We start from the raw sequence: 14,799 nt of genomic DNA, 5'->3' as shown, positions 1-14,799 counted from the left end.
CGGGTTGCAGACCCCTGGTTTAGTACAAGCCAAAGTTCTGAATCTTCCAGTAACAAGAATAGAGAGCTTCAGATTTCAGTTTTTACCTTTATATTGCCTTGAATGTGTTTGATCATTGCTGAACTGCCAGAGATTAGTGAATACATCTGCATTTGATTTCTTAAACTGGATAGGGCTGTTTTGAGAGCAAGATTACAGTCTATATTAATTGCTCCACATTGTTTATTCTGTCTGACATAGCTCTCCAGTTCTGTCCCAACTCCTGCTACCTGAAATGCTTTAAATGGAGATTCCAGTGACCCCGAACCAGGGACTTTCTGTTTGTAAAGTATATAATCTTCCACTGAGAGGCCCCTTCCGCACACGCAAAATAATGTGTTTTCAAACCACTTTCACAACTGTTTGCAAGTGGATTTTGCTATTCCGCACAGCTTCAAAGAGCACTGAAAGCAGTTTGAAAGTGCATTATTCTGCATGTGAGGAATGAGCCAGACAGTCTCTTCCCTAATCCCCCTTTTTACCCTCTGCTGTATGATGTTGTTTTTCACATGTGTGTTTGGGGCACTTAAACCCTTCAAGGCAGTGGGCATGCTTATAGAACACCACATGCCCTTATTGTTTTACCAGTACTGGAAATAGCTGTTGCATTTTTGCTGATGACAGTCGGTCACAGAGACTGACTCAATCTCATTCCTTGTCATTCTTCCTCTGATGACAAGCTTTTGAACCAGCGGGAGTGTCATCAGCAGTACAGCTAATTATGAGATGTATTTGAAACGATCTTCCTGTGATGCCTTAATGCAGCTGTTCCTGTTTAGCATTTGCAGTAGACATGTACAAGTAGAGACATGCAAAAAACTTGTGAAGGTAAAGATGGACAGAAGCATTTCCCTCTTCCCTTCACCTACCTGGGGCTGGGGTAGCAGGTTGGGGAGGAAGGAAGAGAAATCGTCAGCAGCAACGCCTTCTCCCTTTTCTGTCTGTCACTACTGCCTGCATTCTCTCCTCTGTTGGATAGGAATTTGGGGATAGATAAAGCACAGAATCAGTGTGGAGTAGTGTTAAGAGCAGCTGACTCTAATCTGGAGGACCAGGTTTGATTCCCTCCTCCTCCTCCTCCTCCTCCTCCTCCTCCTCAGGAAGCCTGCTGGGTAACCTTGGGCCAGTCACAATTCTCTTCGAACTATCTCAGTCCACATGGAGGCAGGCAATGGCAAACCACCTCTGAACATCTCTTGCCTTGAAAAAACTTTCCTTGAAATAAGCTGTGACTAGACAGCAAAATCACACACAAAACAGCAGCATCTTGCTTCCTCTTGGCTTTTGCTGCCTTTCAACTTTTTCACCATGGTGGGAGTCAGGGGTGGACTTGGCATCATGGCAACTCTCCTGGGTTCTGTATGTGTGGGGGCTGACCACCGTGCCGCCAGCTACCCGACTTGACTCTCTCTTACAGAAGCCTTCTGAATGTAATTAATTGCTCCAATACCTTCTTCACCCTTGATTTGAACACCAAGATGGTGTTTGGTGAAAAAAGAAGCAGCTAGAAAAGTCTAGCTGTCCAACAACTGTTCCAAAAAAATCACTTTCTTTTACAGATAAGACAGCCTAGGGCCATGGTGGCAAACCTATGGCACTTTAGATGTTCATGGACTACAATTCCCATCAGCCCCTGCCAGCATGGCCAATTGTAGTCCATGAACATCTGGAGTGCCATAGTGTGGTGTGGTATAGTAGCTTCATAGGCCAATTATTCACTAGTGATCTTGTTCTGACGCTCTCCCTGTTTTTGGTGTGCCAAGAGAAGAGGCGCGTTGGAGCAAGATTTCTTGTCCCAGTGTGCTTCCTCTTGCCCCACATGTGCTTCTCGCTCTCCCCAGGGAAAGCGAGAGCACTTCTGATGCTCTCAGCGGGGTGCGGCTGTGGAATGGGTAATCAGCCATAGATGAGAGAGCTGAGCAGCTAAAACAGGGGAGACCTGGGGTCAAATTCCCACTCAGTGCTGAAAATGACTGGGTGATTTTGGGTCACTCACACTTTCTTTGCCTAACCTGTTTTGGTGGTTGGGTGTGATAATAAAAGGGAGGAACCAAGAACCATGTAAGCTGCTCTGAGGTCTTTGGAAAAAGAAGTGGATACAAACTATATAGATTGGCAGATAGATAAGGTTCCCAGCCAGACTTCTATCTAGAAACTGGCCCAGCTTAGCTCCAGCAAGACAGTTGCATCATGTGACATCAGACCAGGCTCTCTGGGACTTCTGCTCTACCTCAGCTGCAGCATATCAAAGTGCCAGGGTGTGTAGTATGGAATGTGTATTTGTATTCATATATGTGGATTCATATTCATGAATATGCATCTAGAAACTAGATCATCCACCACTACCCCATTCAGATTTAATTCCTGGAGACCTTGGAGACCAAGCTGACCCACCTCCCTGGAGCTCTAACATTCAATACTAAAATTGCTCCCCCCCAAAGGAAAAACAAGAACAGTGGTTTAGCAAAGACGTGGGCCAGAATAAAGGGCTCTCCCTGTGAAATAGAGACAGCTGCAATGGACGGAACAGTTCTTTAGAACTGAAAGCTATTCCTCTTTGGTGTTTATGAAATTTGCAGAATGCAGACATACTGGTCAGTCCATGAACATACTGACGCTCTCCCTGTTTTTGGTGTGCCGAGAGAAGAGGCGAGTTGGAGCAAGATTTCTTGTCCCAGTGTGCTTCCTCTTGCCCCACATGTGCTTCTCGTCAGATTAAGTCTGACAAAACACAAACAAGTGCTGTTGAAGCTGGCTGCAAGCAAATGCCCCCCTTCCCTTCCTGATTCAGGGCAGCCTGCTTTACACAGTGGGGTTACTCTGAAGCAGGACCAAAGCACTTCATGGATGCACCAAAAGCTCTCTAATATCTGTTTCATGCGCAGCTTTCTGATCAGTTTGTCTCTTGAAAAATCTTGATATCAAACTTGCCATTTTTTAACATTTGTAATTTAGGCATTTTTTTAAAAGAGATTTTAAAAGAGTAGCATGCAAGATAACTGCAGAGTTTTCCCCCCTAGGCTCACATCCTCATGCCATCTGGTGGTCTCCGCAGTTAATGCAACAGGAGTCCCAAGGTCTGTGCAATCGCATGATGTATTGGCGTTTTCTCACACTGAGACATATTATGAGCCAAAACAGGGTATCATGGGTATCAGGCAGATGAAAATGGAGCACCTTTTTTGAACTTATGAGTAATTTGTGGGTTTGGAACAATGTTTGATTCTCCCTTGTGCAAGTCAGAATCTCACCTGCAAAAAAGGGGATTTTGTCCATAATACAAACACTTCCATTCAAGCATAAAGGTGCAATGTCACTCCCTTCCAACCCCCAGCCCCCCCCCCCCCAATGAGGGCTGATCATTATCTAAATTTTGGGAGAGTTTGGTTTAAAAAGCAAAAACAGGAAGCAAAAAGGCATGCTGCTTCAAAAGGGGGTGGGAGAACTGCGGTTGCTGTGCAGCTATATTTCTCACTCAAATCGATAATAAAATGCCATACAATTCAAGCTGTCCACGCTAATCTGCATCTGATCCAGAATAAGATGGTAGAATTCTAGACTGTGCTACTTCAGACAGCCCATGAGGGGATCATGATTTCGAACGTTCTCCTGTGCTAACAAAGACTACTTGCCTATAATAAATTAGTACAGCGGGATATTCTAATTTTAGTTCTTGCAGGAGATTGTTTACACCAGGAACACTTCACCATGTGATCTAGATGTACAGAATTCTAACACTACTGTCTGTTCTATCACTTCACCCTACAGTTCTTAGATTGCCCTTAGTGATGATGCTCTGGGCTGTGGGAGAGGAGGCCATATGGTCATATTATCCTGATTCTGTGTTGTTGCCCCTTCTGAAAACTAGGGCAATGCTGGCATAGAAGAGCCATAGGGTATTTGCCTGCTGCTGGCCTGTCTGTTGATCAGTTTTAGCCCATCCTTCTTTCAGTTTGGTTAGGCAGGCAATGTTCTATCCCCACCCCTATTTTATGAATGGGCTCAGCGTGCCTGACCCAGGGCTGACATTTCCTCAATGGCGTGGGAAGGAGTTGTATTACACAGGAAATGCCCCTCGCCTGTCATTGGGCTATATTTATAAGCAACATAGGAGATACTGCTTGTGGTGTGCCCTTTGACAGACATACCGCTGGGGAGAGGGTTCGCTCCTACAAATTTGGACAATAGATTTCCTTTTTTAAAAAAAACCCGAGAGGCAGTAAATTCTAGATAATATTGAACTGGCTGTGTGAATGCAGCATTTGTGGGTAGGCAGCATATCAAGAAGAAGCCTTCTTGGACTGCTAACTCTCAGGAATATGGCTGCATCCAGCCCAGGGTGTGAAAACACACCCTTATTACCACAGTGGGAGCCAGGGGCCAGAGGGGACAGGAATAGCATCCACTCACGTCTGTTCCTGTGCTGCTTAGTTCTCTCATCTCTCATTTTTCCCTGTCATGACTGCATAAAAGTGCAGGACTGATGGCACCCAGGCAAAGACCTTCCCTTCCCTTCACAGCAGGGGTGCCAACTTTTAAATTGGTTCCTCTAGAGCAGTGTTTCCCAACCTTTTCGATGTCGCGGTACCCTTGACCTCGCTCTTCATATCTCAGCGTACCCTTGAGGTTCATGTGAATTTTTTTTTGCATTTTTTAGGGTTTTTCTGTTTTGGCCTGTAGGTGGGAGGAGTGGCAAGCAGGGGGAGGGGAGGGGTGGGAAAGCAACGTTGACATTGTTTGTTTGCCTAAATTTGGTGTGGATTGGAGGGATTTAAAGGGAGAGCTCCCTTTAAATCTACCCCCCAATCCATGCTGAATTTAGGCAAATAAAACAATGCTGTTTTTCATTGTTGTTTAAAGGGAACGCATGAGGTTTCCACCACCCCCCATCAAAATCTATTTGATTCCGGTATGGGGGGAGGGGGGGAGGCGGTAGCATTGTCATTGTCAAGACGTAGGAGGTTAAGAGCTCATGTATCTAATCTGGAGGAACCGGGTTTGATTCCCAGTTCTGCCGCCTGAGCTGTGGAGGCTTATCTGGGGAATTCAGATTAGCCTGTACACTCCCACACAGACGCCAGCTGGGTGACCTTGGGCTAGTCACAGCTTCTCGGAGCTCTCTCAGCCCCACCTACCTCACAGGGTGTTTGTGGTGAGGGGGGAAGGGCAAGGAGATTGTCAGCCCCTTTCAGTCTCCTGCAGGAGATAAAGGGGGGATTTAAATCCAAACTCCTCCTCCTCCTCCTCCTCCTCCTCCTCCTCCTTCTTCTTCTTCTTCTTCTTCTTCTTCTTCTTCTTCTTCTTCTTCTTCTTCTTCTTCTTCTTCTTCTTCTTCTTCTTCTTCTTCTTCTTCTTCTTCTTCTTCTTCTTCTTCTTCTTCTTCTTCTTCTTCTTCTTCTTCTTCTACCACCCCTGGGACGTGCTCATGACACCCTGGTTGGGAATCTCTGCTCTAGAGTCTAGCTGTACCTTTCCACAGCGATTATCAGGTGACCTTATTTAGCTCCATGTTATAAAAAGCTTCAACTGGCAACTTCCGCTTATTATAGGGACAGGATTTCCTCCCTCTCCCCCCATGACCACCAGTTGGCCACTTGACTCCACTGTAACCCTGCTGCAGTGGGACTAATCCATAGCAAGTGTCTTCATAAGTGCAGCCTGAACCTACAATGTTATGGACCCGTTCTTGGAAGTCATTCTCATTCAGCTCAGCAAAACATCCTTCTGAGGAAAGATGCAGAGGACCGTTCTGTTACTGTTGCCCCCAGAGTGCCCCTCTCAAAAATACTTGGTGTAATTAGTGGTACGGATCTTGACATTACAAGTGGTGGGGAAATTAGGTACAAATGCATTTTGGTTCAATGCTTCCAAGAGCTATTGGTTTAATTAACTGGCTTTGTTTCAGGATTACCACATCATAAGGGTAAGCTCTGCCCAAAATGTTTGAGGTTTCCAGCTTGTTCAGAATTGTACATTCAGACTGAAGCCAGAGCTTCTTTCCAAGCTGATCCTCGCTGTAGCATCAGTCAGTGCTGACTTTCAGGAGACATTTTACCTTTCAGTCATCAAGGGAAGAAGAATAGGAAGCAAGCTATGAATATTTATGAAGCATAATAATCAACATTCCCAAAGCACTTCCAGTTACTGGCTTAAAGGAACAGGGCCTTTATTTAAAAGGACGAGAGAGTCTTTTTTATTTGATGCATTAAAATATTTTCCAGGGAATGAAGTATTTTTTTTCCAGGTGATGTTCTGACAGTAATGGCCACATTAAACCGGAGAACAAGCTCAGCTGCATGTCCAATCCTTGCAGTTTGCGTGTACTGAATTAGCACTCCAGATGGCTTGCCGTGTTGACATAGCTGGGTCATCTCCAGGTTGCTGGGTGTATCCAGAGAAGATAATTGTAGTACCATCTCCAGTGAAAGACTCACCTCTTTGCCAAGTAGAAGGTGCTGCCTGTACAATCCTTATCCCATCATTCCTTCTGGTCAAAGTAGACAAACCCAGTGTTAGGGTTGCAGGTTTGCACCTATGGCCAACCATGGAATTGGCTTTGGGATGTTTTCTCTCCTCATCTTCCTGATGGCTGCTCCATTTTTTTGAGACTGGGCATTATACTTTTCAATTTTGAAAAAATTTAAAAAATCAATTTGAATAAGAATTAGTGTCCTTTTATGATTTTGGGAATGTTCAGATTTCTATAGCATGTTAATTCATTTGTTTATAAGAAAATGTATATGGCAACAGAGACCTGCTTGAAGCAGCTCACTACATAAAATATTAAATCATTATAATTGTAATTATTGAAATCCTAGATTATTTATTTATTGTATCTTATGTGTCTATATTAACACATGTTTTATTTGTTCAGCTATTTCAAAGACATGTATTAGATTGTATTGTGATCCGGGTTGTTTCTTCATGTGAATTATGGCTGCAGATTTCAGAACTTTTGTTAAATTTTGAAGATTGAATCAAAACAAATTATGGTCTGGCTTTCAATAATCAATATCATTATATCATTGTAAATGTATTCATATTATGCCTTCCATACTTATTGATATATTGTACACAATTTGTGAATTTAATTGTTATATTATACTCCCATATTTTGGTGCTGAATGCTCTATTCTGTCTTATCAGTACATCATTTTCTGCCTAAGGTTTCTTATACTTCTTTCATTTTGTTGTTGTGGTTAGAAAGAAGGCCAGTCTTTTAAATGCTGATTGTCTATTTGTTGAATCCTTTCAGGTTGTTCCTCTATAATATTTGCTGAAATTAAAACAGAAAGGTTTAATATTAATGACTCCAGGCAATTGACACAGAAATATGCAAAGATGACAAATATCAATACCATGAGTGGTTCACATACAGAGTTAGATATGCAGGATATTCACTACTGAAACTACCTAGATAATTCTCATTCTGTTTGAAAAGTAGAGGGATGAAAAACAGACACAAAAAGTTTATAGTACCAAATGGATCCTGAAATGTTAAAACAAAGTAATAGATGGTGATCTTCAAGGTGGATCCTTAATGTGGTGTTCTTACCATGAAACCCACCTTTGGGGTGCATGGCAGCTACTTGCTTCTTTCCCAGAGCATCTTATACCCCAAAACAGAATACCAGTTCTTGCTCTTCTTGAGCTTATTGGAGTATGAAGAGCCCTGGAGGTTCTTTGGGTCTTCAGGGACAGTCCCATTTGGAAGCATGTTCCTCCAACATGGGAGAATTCTTGGCTTGGATCCTCTTGCTGTTGTTTTTTTTGCCCTGGCCCCATGGCAGCTATTTTGTTGTTGCAACTTCCTGTTCTCAAAACACCAAAAGGACCAACAGACTGCATGGAGTTAGGGACCAGAGAATCTCTACTAGGGTTGCCATTTAACCCCTGGTAGCCAGCAGGAGAGAGGGTTGGGAGTGGGAAACTTCCCAGTGGCAAACTGAGGCCTAGTCCCCACATCATCAGCAACATATTGATGTCACTTCTGGCACTCACTGGAACTGCCCCAACTCTGGTCCAAGGTATTTGGTTGCCCCAAGGAAAAATGCCCTTAGCCTTTTTTGTGCTTCTGCTCTGAGCCTGCTCGGATCTGAGTGGCAGCTAGGGTTGCCATTTACCTGGTGGTAGGAGGCAACCTCCCATCCCTGCCCTCACTAATTTTAGCAGGGGGAGAAACAAATGGGTCAAATGCTGTCCAGGCCCTGCGGGACCTTGGTGATTTCTGCAGGGCCTGTAAGACTGAGTTGTTCCACCGGGCCTTTGGAGTAACCAGCCGTTGAATGGTGCCCCTCCCCCCGTTCTCGTTTCTACCTGTATCTTATTGACGGAGCCAGCAGTCTTCCCGTGGGGAGGGTTTTTAACAATGGGTTTGCTGGGCACTTTGAATTTTGAATTTTTGAATTTGACTTTAAATCTGTTTTAACCGCTGTTTTTAAAAGGGATTTAATAATTTATTTGTATGGAAGTTTAATTGTTTAGTTTTGCTTGTGTTTAGTTGTATTATGACTTAATTAATCACATCTACAATAAGCTGCTTCTCACATTCTCAAGTGCTGAAAACTGGTCCCAGATGTATGGAGAAGATGGTGCACGAAGTACTCAAACAGGGTCATACTGCAGGCAAGTCAGCTTAAGATGCAAGTACTGGGGATGGATCAATTCGGTACCCCTATAGCAGTGATGGCGAACCTATGGCACGGGTGCCAGAGATGGCACTCGGAGCCCTCTCTGTGGGCACGCGCACACAGAGTTCATCGTGTGTGAGGTGGAAAATCACACACACACACACACACATCTAGGCTGGCCTGGGCCACTGAGCACAACGTGCGTGCACCGTGGTGACCAGGGAGGACTCGGCTGGCGGGCCTGGTGCCTGTGCTCCAGGTGGCTGCTGCCCGAGGGGTGGGGGCGCAGAGGAGGCAGAGATGCTAGAGAGGCACAGAACGGTCCGCACGGGACTTGCTGGAGGCTAGAGCAGGCTGGCCCCTGCTCGAGGGGGGGTGGGTGGAGAAATACGGAGCCAACCGTTTTTTTACCTAAACTGAAACTTCAGCATTCAGGTTAAATTGCCAGGTTGGCACTTTGCGATAAATAAGTGGGGTTTGGGTTGCAATTTGGGCACTCGATCTCAAAAAGGTTCGCCATCACTGCCCTATAGAGTACTTGATGGACGAAGCATTCATAAAGGGGCTTAAGCCAGACTCCGCTAGGAAGTCTCCAGGGGCTTTGCAAACGGGGAGCAGGCAGGAGCTTAGTAGGCTCCCGACTCCTAGGTACTGGCCCAGGCAGAAGGATGAAACGTTGGCAGCGGCAGCAAATTGCTCCCAGATGTTGGTTTGGTCAAAGCTCGTCAGGGGGTGGCCGACTGCCACTGGCAGGAGGCAGCAGAGCATACCGAGCAAAGGGATGGTGGCCGCCGAAAGTTGGCAGTGATGATTGCAAAGAGGGCGGCACAGAGATTTCCTCGCTGGCGCCTTCGGGTGGCTTTGCTGCGCGATTATGCAGCTCTTGAGCTTGGCTGGCAAGGTCGCCTGCCGACATTCCCCCCCCCAGGTCATCCGGGTCTTTGGACCATCTGGGCGCCGGATTGGCGGCGCTTTCCGTTGAGGCCGCTGGGCGGGATCCTCCAGCAGAGATGGGCGTTCCATCTCTGGGATGGGGTTACGGTTTCCTCCCTGGCGCCATTCCATGGGCTGGCACTGTCATGGCCGAGTCGGGATCCACAGGAGATCTGTAGGAAGAAGGACTGAAAACACACCCCCTTCCCCAGGTTACATAGGAGGGGGCCGGGTCCTGCCAGGCTTGGAAGAGCCGACATGGCGGGAGGAGGTCAAGCGATCAAGCTTTTTTAAGTTGGATTTTTAGTGTTTGATATAAAGAAGACTATATACGAAGGCTTATCCTGCAGCCTGCGTAGGGGTTGCTTTTAATGCGCCTCTAAGTTGGGGGCACGCCTACTCCCTCTTTTCTTTAAGTTGTTTTGGACAGGGAGTGGCAGAGGGTATGGCGATCCCCGATGGAAGCGCTGGCTTCAGCTGCGTCATCAGGAGTGCGCCAAGTCGAGAGGGTCCGGAAAGCCTCAAAGGGAGTGAGGGGGCGAGCGGACCCTGGGGGGGTAATTGTGGGTATGCATGCTAATTCTGCAAACACAAAGAGAGGACTTTGGGAGCGCTTTTGGGGGTGACTCTAATACATCAGGGAGAGTAAGGCGATTACAGGGGCAAATAGGGGTGGATTTCCACAACACAAAGGACAAGGGGGGGTTTCTTTTGCAAGGGAATGTACCTTACCGTGGATCTTGGTGGTTAACGCAGGAAGGCTGGAGTGGTGCTAAATTTGTGATCGAATTATTATCTCAGGGAGATGCTGCTTGTCGAGACCGGCCTTCCTTAAGGGGCGGCTTTGGCCAAGCGCATGGGCCTGCACGCTTGAATTCATACAGCTTCCCTGCGCTTTGGTAAACACCACACCCACCCAAATCATGAGTGGATGTGTGTTTGCAGCAACCCCTATGAGTTGGGGCCTGTCCTGGCAGTGCTCTTGCGGTACCAGGATGGGCCCCAGATTTTTTAATCCAGGGAGGGCCACAGTCAGCCAAATTGGCCCTCCCACCTTTAAGCGGGTCGAAGAATAGAAGGGAGAGAAACAGGAGGGAAAAACAGTTTCTTTGGCGCGGGAATTGAATGTGAATTTCAGAAGGCACGCCATCAGGATCAATGGTCCTATGTGATGGGTTTATCCATCCCAGACCAAGGTGCGCTTTTGACCTGACTCATGAGGAGTCCCTTCCCCAGAGGTTAACTATGGGATGTCCCACAGGAAACGATGGAATGCGGACAGCGAGCGGCAGCTCAAGTCCTGGGCTGTGGACCGTGATGAGCGAGGCGGATGCTCCGCCTCAAGCGGTTTGTTTTCCCCCCCACCCCCAGATGTGCCGGACAAGGTCTCGGGTTGGCCATTGGTCAGGCCACTCGGCTGCCCTGATGACAGTCACCATCAGCGCCGGTGTCCACCAAGGCCCTTGAACAGACACCCCTCTATAGTGAGCTCCAGGTACGGCGGAGCTTCCTCGATGGGTGTTTCCACCGCCAAGCGATGGTGGTGTTAGCTGCGCCCTGGATGGCTGCCGGGGCTCAGTGGCCTTTATTATTGCATTGGTGGCTGGCAGCTTGATGGGGCAGTGGAGGATCAGCTGTGCGCAGCTGGTTCCGGCTTGGCAGCTCCTGCGCGGATGTTTGTCCAGACTTGAGGTGGATGGGTCCCTTGGTGCGTGGAGTCGATGACCTCGATGATGAACAACCGCTGCTCAGCTGGGCGGAGGTGCCTTTTGGCAGCACCAGCCCAATCGGTCCCCTCGCTGGGATGGGGGGGGTCGCTTATACTGGGTTGGGGCAACGAGGACCTCGTGGGGGAACTTTAAAGGAGATGGGCTGGGTGCATGTGAGCCAGTGATGCCACAAGAGGGGGTGGTTTGGGTGTGGGTCTGGTGTTCGGGGCTGCTCTGGGGTACTCTCCTGGTCCTGGGCTGGGGAGATGCCCGGCCGAAGTTTCCCGACGGGCAATCGCTTCCAGTGGAAGCCTTTCTGGCACCGGGCATCGGGTTTTTGGCGGCCTCGGCCTCGGCCTCCTGGGGATCCTCCTCCATCGATTGTAGGCCCCCCGCCGGGCTGCCTACACTCCCTCCGAAGTGTCCTGATCTGCCGCGAATTGAAGGCAATCATCCTGGGGCTGTTCCCCTGGCGGTGGAGAGTGCTGCATGGCGAGGAGACTAGCTTGGTGGGCTGGAGGATCCGATGTCCTGGCAAAGCCTTAAGCCATATCGGCTACGTTCAGGATCTTTTGCCTAGGCCCGTGATTGTTCTGCGGCACTCAGTGGAGGCGCTCTTCCATGGCGAGGCGCATGAGGAGCTCTCGCTTTGGGCCTCCTCGCTATTCTACCTGCCTCTTGAGAGCCTCCTGGAGCCTGGGTTCACAAATTCAGCTGTGAGGGCTCTTGGGGTTTTTGCCGGGATTTAAGCGGAGAAGCTTTGGGTTGGCTGGCCGGGCATTGGGAACCTTTGGATGAACGCCTTAGTAGTACATTCAGAGGCGCATCGTGAAGGCGTGACATTCTGGCAGGACAATCTGATCGCTGGGCTACGGGCGTATGCATCGGCTGTGAGAAGCTGCGCTGGGCGGTGTAGGCGCCGTACCGGTAGGCTGCTCCCCTAGCGAAACATTGCCGGCATGGAACTCGCTTTCCCAGATCACATATTGTGCAGGGCTCAAAAGCATGCGAAAGGTGGTCTTCCAGTCATCCTGAACCATTAGGGTGATTCCCTTTAAGCGACTGCTTCAGCATGCCTCTCACATAGGGGCTGGTGATTCCTACGCCCTCGCGATCGCCTATGCGGAGCTCGTGAGGATGTTATAACCTAAAGGGCATGGTACTCGACAACTCCGCCGTCAATAATGCCACCCTCCCATTCGGTATCCGTGAAGTGAACGGGCATAGGGCGAGGATATCGGCATCGCTCTTCCCGCCAGGGTTTCCTTTTTTTCGCGAGGCTCGTGGCTAAGCACACGCTCTATCCGCGCAGGGATGTTTGAAACCCGCCATTACGTATTTCTGATGGAGGCGCCGCGGCTATCAGAAAATGAAGGCATGGAGCAGTGAGGGGGCGGCCGAGCCGCTGGAGAATTTGAAGGAGGCGGGGGCGCATGGGCGGCAGAAGGAGGACACGCGTCCAATTTAGTGGATACAGAGAAAATTCGGGGTGAAACTGAAGCTGAAGGGTTGAAAGGAGTGATGCCGCATCTACAGCAAGGGAGCCATAGACCTGCAGGCTGATGGCTTACATAACACTGCTCTCCACGCCAGTAGCAGTGACATCGGCGCTTCAAGGCTCCCAAAAGCGAAGAGTGCGCCCGATGTTTTCCCCTAATCCTTAAGATTCAATGTCCCTCTCCGGGTAATTCGCCCATGGACATTGAGCTTCAATCTCCTCAACCAATTTGCGCGAGCTCCCCTCTCTTTATGGAGACTCCTGCTCGCATTTCGCTTAACGCTTAGTTCGTTAACTAAGCTTTGTCATAAGCCCTGCTTTTGCAAGCTCCCATACTCACCATTGTTTCGCCGGATCGAGAGTTAGTGTCCAGAACTCGGGTCCCTGGATGCGTCCGATCCAGCGGACTTCGCACCGCTGCCCTTTCCCAGGCGCTTAATGTGAGCAGGGTGGAGTAAGTTCTGAGGATTCCCGGTTTTGGGCACCAGCTTGTAGTCGCGGCCTTCGCGAGGTCAGCTTAAAGAACGCAGATCGAGACGCCGGTGATAACATCTGGTGGAGAGCCAGCAGCCGGGAGTGGCGGGTGTCCGTGTTCCTAGCTTAATTTCTCTCGCGTGCTGGTTCTTGGCACCTTTATTATGATTCTAGCGGGCTGCAGTAGGAGGGCGGAACGGGGATTCCGAGAGCGGGAGAGCCGAGACTGAGAGATCATCATGTGATGCATGATCTCACCTGGCTGCTACGTGCGAAGAAGAGCATCAGCGTCTGGGCCTAATCCTCACCTGGGGGCAAGACCATTGTCCCTTTGTCCGGGACACCCGTGGTTGTGAGCCAGGTAGTTCATGACCCGTGACTCATCGGGGGATGAGGGGTGGGGGAGCGGTGCGACCAGAGTAATGTGAGGAGAGCCGGTAAACCCAGCCGCACTATTTCACGGGTGCCAAGCTGGGTCAGCAGTTCATCCCTACATATATATGGCTTGTTTTAGTGCAAAACAATATGATTGTCCCTGCCTCTAGTGGCCCTGTTGACTTCTCCTCAAAATGGGGAATGTACCGGCACTGCATTGCAGCACAGGCTAGTATGCATGCTTCTAAAGGCCTCAACCGGTTCATAGTTCAGGCACTGGGTAAAGTATTCCATTTGATAAAGCTGTTGGGTCTAGATCATACTATGCCACGCTTCTAAAAACAACCCCCCCAGCCCCTCCCATGATCCATCACTCCACAGATACAGCAGGCCAAGTCTGCTTGTGTCAGATCAATTTGTACCTGGCTTCCATATCACTCTGATATTAGGGATAATTTGCTGTGGTGCCCCTCCAAACAACTTCTTTTGCCTTTATTCTTCCCCTCCTCGGCAAAGACTGGAACATAAAGTCATCATTAAGATGTTTGCTCATAACCACTCTGAGCTTCATTGTTAGATCATTTGTGCCTGAGAAATTCTCTCATTGCTGATCAGATCTGATAAACAGAACAGAGAAACTGCTGCCACAATGCTAGCATCACATCAGCATCTAGCTAATCTCTCTCTAAATACATAAAGAGAGATAGCTGAACATACTCTGTCGCTCCTAATTTATTATGCATAAACAATCCTAGGCATATCTTATTTGTTAGTGGAACACGGAGTCTTGTTAACTAAAGCCTTGGTTATGGGAGAGGATTGCTTAACTCCCGAAATCGTTGATGTTCAACCTCTAATCCCCTTCTGCAAATCAGAATGTAAAAACGAAACTTGACAGAATATCTAGTGCTGGTATCAAACCAACAGTTTTTATGTTTCTGCTTTGTGACAGGATTTGTTCCCTCCATCGGCCTGTGTGTGTGGGGTGCCAGGATTTCATACAATGTAGTCTTTTCCTATAAGTGCCAGGGCGGATCTCTTTGGCACTGGTGGTAGATAGTAGTGCTGGAGGATCTTCATGGGGATGGTGGTAATTTGTATGATAAATTATGGATCTGTTACCCCTTCTGTAAGAAGCAAC

The sequence above is a fragment of the Sphaerodactylus townsendi genome, linkage group LG09 (genome assembly GCF_021028975.2).
Source record: "Sphaerodactylus townsendi isolate TG3544 linkage group LG09, MPM_Stown_v2.3, whole genome shotgun sequence".
Taxonomy (NCBI): domain Eukaryota; kingdom Metazoa; phylum Chordata; class Lepidosauria; order Squamata; family Sphaerodactylidae; genus Sphaerodactylus; species Sphaerodactylus townsendi.
Note: the sequence above shows the minus strand (reverse complement) of the source record.